Source organism: Oncorhynchus kisutch, linkage group LG18 (assembly GCF_002021735.2).
Source record: "Oncorhynchus kisutch isolate 150728-3 linkage group LG18, Okis_V2, whole genome shotgun sequence".
In the NCBI taxonomy this organism is placed as follows: domain Eukaryota; kingdom Metazoa; phylum Chordata; class Actinopteri; order Salmoniformes; family Salmonidae; genus Oncorhynchus; species Oncorhynchus kisutch.
Genome location: NC_034191.2, coordinates 47,924,740 through 47,933,870, shown reverse-complemented (window position 1 = coordinate 47,933,870; position 9,131 = coordinate 47,924,740). Strand labels below are relative to the sequence as shown.

General features: G+C 40.0%; 1 protein-coding gene across 2 annotated transcripts in view; it reads left to right on the top strand.

Moving 5' to 3' along the window:
• Positions 1–4,090: 4,090 nt before the first annotated feature.
• Positions 4,091–9,131, top strand: part of LOC109908810 (anion exchange protein 2) — a 108,503-nt gene continuing 103,462 nt past the window's right edge. For both annotated transcript variants that reach the window (XM_020507520.2, XM_031796199.1), the window contains exon 1: positions 4,091–4,911. The gene's annotated coding sequence lies outside the window, so the exon portion shown is untranslated. The remainder of the gene's footprint in view (positions 4,912–9,131) is intronic.

Sequence of the window (9,131 nt, the reverse complement as noted above, 5' to 3'; positions counted from 1 at the left end):
CATCTTTATCACCATCGGGACGAGGCTCAAACTCTGCGGTCTTCACCACACCTGCCACCGCAATTCATTCATCCTCACACTTATCATGTTCAATTTCCTTCTGCAGCACTCCATATTTACTCTTTTTTTATGTCCACTTTCTTCCATTTTTTTCCTGTCTACGTTCTCACTGACCTCAATAGGTTCCCCTGACTCCATCTCCAAGTCTGGAAACCATTCGGACATACTCGCTATCTTGTGCTAAACCTGTTGTTGACTTCCTGGTCAAGGAAAGATTAGTAACCGGAAAACGGCTATGTTATAGAACATAATATGAACCTATCGAAACTGCTGATAGCCGTGGGAAACACTCCCAAATATCAATCAACCCTAAACCACCAGTGTTATTATACTGTAACTGTAGCAATGTAAGAAGACAAGACAGTCAGAAAATGATCATTTACAATAAACAGCAGCTAGCTCATGATTCTTAAAAAAAGAATGTGTCACTTTTATTCTCCTGTTACCATAGTTTTTGCACAGCACAGCGCTGACTGAAAGAAAATATTATTAGTTAGTGCAGTGTCTCCTGTATGAACAACTGTTACTTGTCACAAAAATAACAGTGGACTTGATCTATGATGACATATACACTACTACAGACAATTCATCTCAAATCGCAAAATATAAGCCTCTGATGTCTTGGCTAATATATTCATGCTATATAATTATAAATATCCAGTTTTGTTTTGGGATGATCACATAATTCACGTTTAATGGGAGAAAAAAAGACACCAGTGGTAGAGCAATCACAAAAAATGATGTAAATGCAGGCTATATTTGGGTGATGAAATCTTTATCTTTCAGCCAGAAACAGATGTATCTCGATTAAGAAAGCTAAATCAAAATACTTACTAAGCTCCATCTTTGACTCTGCTGGTGATCCTTCAAAATTTGGGAAAACATTAAATGCACTGAAGCATACAAATTCCTAAGCAAGTTCTTTCTCTCTGGCATCTGGCAAGGTTTGGAAGGCGGTCCATGTACTCCCCCTTCACAAAGGTGATGACCCTTGTGGCCTAAATAATTATTGCCCTATTTCTAAACTTTTTTGAGGAGCTAAAATATTACACTCAACAAAAATATAAACGGAAGATGTAACAATTTCAAAGATTTTACTGATTTACAGTTCATATAAGGAAATCAGTCAATTAAAATAAATAAATTAGGCCATAATATGTTCACATGATAGGGAATACAGATATGCATCTGTTGGTCACAGGTTCCTTAAAAAAAATGTATGGGCATGGATCAGAAAACCAGTTAGTATCTGGTGTGACCATCATTTCCCTCATCTCCTTCGCATAGAGTTGATCAGACTGTTGATTGTGGCCTGTGGAACGTTGTCCCACTCGTCAATGGCTGTGAGAAGTTGCTGGATATTGGCGGGAACTGGAACGCTGTCGTACACTTCGATCCAGAGCATCCCAAACATGCCCAATGGGTGACGTCTGGTGAGTATGCAGGCATTGGAAAAACTGGGCTATTTTCAGCTTCCAGGAATTGTGCACATATCCTTGCAACATGGGGCCATGCATTATCATGCTGAAACATGAGGTGATGGAGGTGGATGAATGGCCCAATAATGGTCCCTAGGATCTCGTCACGGTATCTCTGTGTATTCAAATTGCCATCGATAAAACTGCCGTCAGGTCAAGATCCTGTTGAGGACGAAAAGCACGCAGATGAGATTCCCTGAGAAGGTTTGACAGTTTTTGCAGAAATTATTTTGTTGTGCAAACCCACAGTTTCATCTGCTGGCTGGCTGGTCTCAGACGATCCCACACGTGAAGAAGCCAGATGTTAATGTCCTGGGCTGGCGTGGGTACACATGGTCTGTGGTTGTGAGGCCGGTTGGACGTACTGACAAATTCTCTAAATCGACATTGGAGGCGGCTTATGGTAGAGATGAACATTACATTCTCTGGCAATAGCTCTGGTGGACATTCCTGCAGTCAGCATGCCAAATGCATGCTCCTTCAAATCTTGACATCTGTGTCATTGTGTTGTGTGACAAAACTGCACATTTAAGACTGGCCTTTTATTGTCCCCAGCACAAGGTGCACCTGTGTAATTATCATGCTGTTCAATCACAGTTTCTTGATATGCCACACCTGTCAGGATTATCTAGGCAAATGAGAAATGCTCACTAACAGGAATGCAAACAAATTTGTGCACTGAATTTGAGAGAAAAGCTTTTTGTGCGCATGGAAAATTTCTATGATGTTTTATTTCAGCTCATGATACATATTGGACCAACACCTTGTTGACCACATCCCACTTCTGACACCAATGTATTAAAACAGGCAGGGAGCAGGTCTCGAACCCTCGACCTTCTAGCCCGAAGTCCAGCGCGCTTTCGACTGTGCCACAAAAGCATGCTCAAGCGGCAGATTTCCACGCTTATAAACCCAGGGTCGCTACAATATGTTGTGTTTATATTTTTGTTCAGTATATAATCAATGATTCATTCTCAGCTAAGATCTTTATTTTCTTTGAAAGGTATTCTACATGTACATCAGTCGGGTTTTAGACAATGCTATAGTACTATCTCTGCTCCATCCCTATTTTTAAATGATGTGGTTGAATTAGGAGTGAGTGATCAATAGCATCGAAGGCCTTTGACAGGTCAATGAAGAGGGCAGCTCAATTTTGCTTTTTATCCATACAATTAGTCTTTCCTCAATTGGCCCTAGACCAGGCTGCATGTAACTGGTTTAATAATGACTTTACAGATACAAATTTAGTTCTATCTGCTGATGTTTGTTAAATCAGGTTTCCTGGATATTACAAATGGGGTCCCGCAGGGGTCGATTCTGGGTCCTGTACTCTTTACTGTTTACATTAACAATATTTACTTGCTTGTAAAAAATTGTACCCTGCACTTGTATGCCAATGATACTGCTGTGTATGGTATTGCACCCATGATTGAGCAGGCTCTATCTGAACTACAGTCTGCCTTCATTGTATTACAGAAATACTTTTTTGACCTGAAATTAGTAAGGAATGCAGGTAAAACTAAGCATGTTGTTTTCTAGAGCGTATAAAAATAACTCTGATGATTTAAGCATATGTACTTGGATGGTGTCCATATTCATTGTGTCCCTGCATACAAATATCTGGGCACCTGGACAGATGAAAAGCGGTCTTTAAAAAAATTGTATTTCTGAGTTAAGAAGCTGAGAATAAAAATGGGCTTCTTCTACAGAAATGGGTCATGCCTCTCGCTAACCTGCGTGTGTCTCAGGGGGAGTCGGGATATGCAACAGGAGAAATATAAGCACCCCCCTAAACATATTATTATTATTAGGATATTAGGGTAACTAGCCCCCCTGTAATTCACATTAAGACCTCAAGATTTCAAATTATTTTCCAAACACTTTCCCTGGCCGCCACTGCTTGTGCTTAACAACAAAAAATGTACTCTGTCAAAAGTCACAACTTTGAGATATTTCAATAAAACGATTTTGTGGTACGTTTATCAAATTTTTTATAATTTTGAAAAAGTTGTAGATATATTCCAATGAAGTTAGATCTATAATTATGATTTTTTTTTTAAATAGGAAAGCGTTAACATAAGTAATCCACTTGTTTAAAGAGAAAAATGTAGTAATTATTGAGTAAAGTAGTAATATGTTGGGTGAGTGTGTTGGGGGCAATCCCCCCAGGGGCTAGTTACCCCTTTATGGTTATGAATATGTTTCTTCCTCTCATTTAGACAATGACTAGCCCAGTTAGCGCTTGTTTATGCTAACTTTCTAGCTAGCAACTTCACCAGCAGTAAATGCTTGCCAGCTAGCTAGTTAGCGTAATAAACTGCTAGGAGTTTGAGCTAGCAACCTTACTACCAGATCGTCTGAGGTAAAATGCATTAAAAAGATAACGTAACTTAATTGCAGTTGTAAATGTTACCACTAGTGACTGATAGCTTTAGTTAATGTTACTTTATAGCCGTTTAGCTATTTTACCAAGCACTTTGTCAATAAGCTAGATAGCTAGCTACCTTTTTAAGAGAGAGAGCATTTCAATTGGCATCTCTCCCCCTGTTTTCAGTCACAGGTGTGGACTGGATTAGGTGTGAGCAGTGCAGGAGGTGGGCTCATGAGTTGTGGTCCAATTTTACTGGGGATAGCTTTATTTGTGATTTATGATAGTTACCCCCTAGCACCCTACTATTAGGATATTATTCAGTCCACGTTCCTATCCGTTTTAGCGTCATCTATATGAACGCAGCTGCCACTTCGTAGCTCACTACGCTTTATTATGGGTGACAGTTATGGTACTCATCACTGAGTTGGTTGGCTCTCTTTGATGTGACTTAGTTCGGTTGATACATTGATCTTTTTTTCATTTATAAAAGGAAGTCATTTTACAAAAAAAGTCCCACCGTACCTAACATCATTACTCAACTTTAGACAAATGACTTGCTACACCCGGTCTCAGTGATGGCTAACTCTGGAAATTCCCTTGGTCTTTACGGAGTTAACTGAAAGCTGATTTGCCTTTCTTTCACCGTATTTGTGGAACAATTTTCTAAATGTGATTACATTTGATTTGGTTTTGGTGCATCTAGGGCAATTCAGAAAGTTAGCCGATTGAGGAAATTATTACTGATGAACGTGTTTGCTTGCAATTTATATTTTGATGCGTGTAATTTAGGTCTCATCTGTAAAAGAGAGCTCTGTCTCAGTTTGACTCCCTGATAAAGGTAAAAACGTAACTTTATGTGACGTCTGAACTCCAGTCCGCCTACACTAGTCGCTGCTGCTCAACTCCATTGTAAATCGTGGAGTTGTTTTAGTCGGCTTGTTAGTGCATCCATAGCTACCTCAGCACGTCCACACAAGGCAGCGGGAGGCGAGGCGGAGTTGGGTAAGTCTACTAAACTAAGCAGGAACTAGATAAATGACATGTACTGTTTGTAAATCTGTAAAAAATGCCCTTGTTATGCTGAGAAATTTTTTGTTAGCGCGTTATCTTCTAAAACACTCAGACACGTTGGGATTTGACAGGCAATGCTAGCTAGCAGCAAACTACGCTGTCACTTGGCATGGTTGTAACGGAAACGTTTAGCTATCAATGCTAGCCAGATAATAATGGGGATGACTGAATGGTATTGTCGATAAAGTTATCCATTTAAAACGTTGGTAAAATATAAATTTCGGCACGTTATTGCAGACATTTAAGTACAGACGTGAACTAGCTTTAGAGTAAAAAATAAATAATATATATGATAGTTAAAGCCATGTGACAACAGTCGACTTTTGGATTAGGGTGTAATTTGCGGACCGCAATTAGGGGCATTTTCTGATATAGGCGTTACTTGATATCAAGTTACACCCATTGGTCCATGGCCGTTTTTTTTCAGTCGGGGACAACAGACGTTGACAATTGTAGCTAAGCTTAACCCTAACTCTTTTCTTAACTTGCCACGTAAACAAATCTGTGGCAAGAAACCATCAATCTCATAACACTGAGACTGTCCAATGACGGTGGGTTTATCCTAATAACAAGAAACACCCCGAATTGTGGTCTGCAATTACTTTCCCCAAAAGCCAAATATGGTGTAACAGTGCATTTTCACATAACAACGATGGGGGCGATGAAACACCGGTGCCTCATTCATTTTCAATGGAGGGATTTGAAGTGGGCGGGGCGAGCACGGGCGACTGAGCGTGAACAGGGCGTGACCAAAGTTGGGGAAAGCTGAACTTTATGCAAATACTCGCGATATTGCAATGTTATTGACCAGTCGAAGCTCACTATAGCTTCCAGCCCCTACTGGATTGGCTGTTGGTACCTAGCACTACCTAGACGGCTTGCTAGCACCCAATCTGAGGGTGAAGCTACCATGGCTATACTAATTTGTGTTTTGAGGAAATCCCCTTAGAAAGAGAGGTATGTCGGAAGCTCACTCAGCCAAATTTGTTCTGAAGATTTTTCATTTGGTTACACGCATCCTATCAGCTGTACATTTTAGGTGTACTGTTAGCTAAACTTATCGAACAATCACCTTCATTACTACCCTGATACTACCCTCGGGGCGGCAGGGTAGCCTAGTTGTTAGAGCGTTGGACTAGTAACCGGAAGGTTGCAAGTTCAAACCCCCGAGCTGACAAGGTACAAATCTGTTGTTCTGCCCCTGAACAGGCAGTTAACCCACTGTTCCTAGGCCGGTCATTGAAAATAAGAATTTGTTCTTAACTGACTTGCCTAGTCAAATAAAGGTCAAATAAAAAATAAATAAAAATTACTACCCTGATCAGCTTATTCTTTGCTATCTGGAGCTTCCCCTTCAGAAGCTAGTCATTTCAATGTTGATAAAAAATATATATATATATATATTTAAAAAAAAAAAAAAAAAAAAAAAAAATCCCCTCCATGTTGGTCAGATTGATTGAATGCATGTATGTCTTTTTCAACTTTTGTGTGCGCTTGTTTTTAAAATGGTTGAATTAATAAACTAAACTAAACAAAAAAAACGAAACTATATTCAAATCGAAACTGAAGAAATGATCATGGAAATATATTTTATAGCCTTTTCACTCTGTCCAGCTTGCTTTATCGAAACGAAGGCTAGACTGTCAGGGAGCTTATTTTGACTGCAAGGAAAAATAATGCGTTTTAAGTGCAGCCCTACGGCATGTGGCCGTAGGGCCGCACTTAATCCATTACGGATTACATAGGAAGCCTCAGCCGTGATCTGCCCAACGATGCCTCTACCAGACGAACTCAGCATTTTATGCACGCTTTGACAAAAATAATACAGTGGCGTGCATGAGGGTCCCCGTTGACACAGTGGACTGGGTGATCTCGCTCTCCGAGGCAGACGCGAGTATGGTCTTTAATCTGGTCAACACTCGTAAAGCCGTGGGGCCGGACCTTATTCCAGGGTGCATTCTCAGAGCATGTGTAGAACAGCCGCTTCTTGTCCCAGTCTGTAATCCCCACGTCTCAAGCTGACCACCATCATTCGTATTCCCAAGAACTCTAAAGGCGCCAGCATGCTACAGTTCGGCTAGCGCCTCACCAAATTCAGGTATACCGAACGAGTGTGCTCGCATAATCCCTTATAAGACCTTTGCTTGAAAAACAATTTAAAAAGCGCCTATAGTACTGTTTGTCCATTTTGAGACGCCGTAGCCAGTCTACGCTTCCTCAAAACAGTCAGAAATAATCTAAAATAACTTGAGGAATGGTTATGGCACACATCAACTCCATCATCCCAGACACCCGAGAACCATTATAATTTGCATACCGCTCCAAAAGATCCATAGATGACGCAATCTATTTTGCACTTGACACTTCCCTCACCCACCTAGATAAGAATACCTAATGTGAGAATGCTGTTCATTGCCTACAGCTCAGTGTTCAACACCATAGGCCCCTCCAAGCTCGTCACCAAGCTTTGGACCCTGGTACTGAACACCTTCTTTATTTATTTATTTATTTATTTTACCTTTATTTAACCAGGTAGGCAAGTTGAACAAGTTCTCATTTACAATTGCGACCTGGCCAAGATAAAGCAAAGCAGTTCGACAGATAAAACGACACAGATGGAGTAAAAACAAACATACAGTCAATAATGCAGTATAAACAAGTCTATATACAATGTGAGCAAATGAGGTGAGAAGGGAGGTAAAGGCAAAAAAGGCCATGATGGCAAAGTAAGTACAATATAGCAAGTAAAATACTGGAATGGTAGTTTTGCAATGGAAGAATGTGCAAAGTAGAAATAAAAAATAATGGGGTGCAAAGGAGCAAAATAAATAAATAAATTAAAATTAAATACAGTTGGGAAAGAGGTAGTTGTTTGGGCTAAATTATAGGTGGGCTATGTACAGGTGCAGTAATCTGTGAGCTGCTCTGACAGTTGGTGCTTAAAGCTAGTGAGGGAGATAAGTGTTTCCAGTTTCAGAGATTTTTGTAGTTCGTTCCAGTCATTGGCAGCAGAGAACTGGAAGGAGAGGCGGCCAAAGAAAGAATTGGTTTTGGGGGTGACTAGAGAGATATACCTGCTGGAGCGTGTGCTACAGGTGGGAGATGCTATGGTGACCAGCGAGCTGAGATAAGGGGGGACTTTACCTAGCAGGGTCTTGTAGATGACATGGAGCCAGTGGGTTTGGCAACTTTCTGCAACTGGATCTTGGACTTCCTGAGGGGTGACCCCAGGTGGTGAGGGTAGGCAACATCTCCACCACCAGGGCATACATTTTTACTTTTTGGTCCACCAGACACTGTGGCAAGCAGATTTTTTTTGTGTGTTTTTTTAACTAGCCAAAAATAAAAAATAAATTCTGCAAAAATTACACCAACAACAAAAAAGTTGTGTTCTGTATAATGTTTCTAAAACAATAAAAGTATTACTAGTAAGTAGTATATTGTTTAATGATTTGATTTTGTGACCTGAGCCTGAACCAAAATATGACAGATGAGGAAAAAAGGTTAACGTGGCAATGCGACTCGACAGGTTTGTGCCTTTTCAGATTGATTCTGTCTAGTCGACACGTTGTCTTCTCTACCCTAGCAGTTGAAACTCAAACATGGAAAGACAACCTAGCTTTTAAACAAAATCATGTACAGTACCGTTCAAAAGTTTGGGGTCACTAAGAAATGTCCTTGTTTTTGGAAGAAAAATCACTTTTTGTCCATTGAAATAACAACATCAAATTGATCAGAAATACAGTGTAGACATTGTTAATGTTGTAAATGACTATTGTAGCTGGAAAGCTTTTTAAAATGTGTATATATATATATATGTACACCGTGTAAATAAAGGCCCATTATCACCAACCATCACTCCTGTGTTCTAATGACAGGTTGTTAGCTAACCCAAATTTATAATTTTTTAGAAAACCCTTTTGCAATTGTTAGCACAGCTGAAAACTGTTGTCCTGATTAAAGAAGCAATAAAACTGTCCTTTAGACTAGTTGAGTATCTGGAGCATCAGCATTTGTGGGTTCAATTACAGGCTCAAAATGGCCAGAAACAAAGAACTTTCTTCTTAAACTCGTCAGCCTATTCTTGTTCTGAGAAATGAAGGCTATTCCATGCGAGAAATTGCCAAGAAACTAAAGATATCGTACAACGC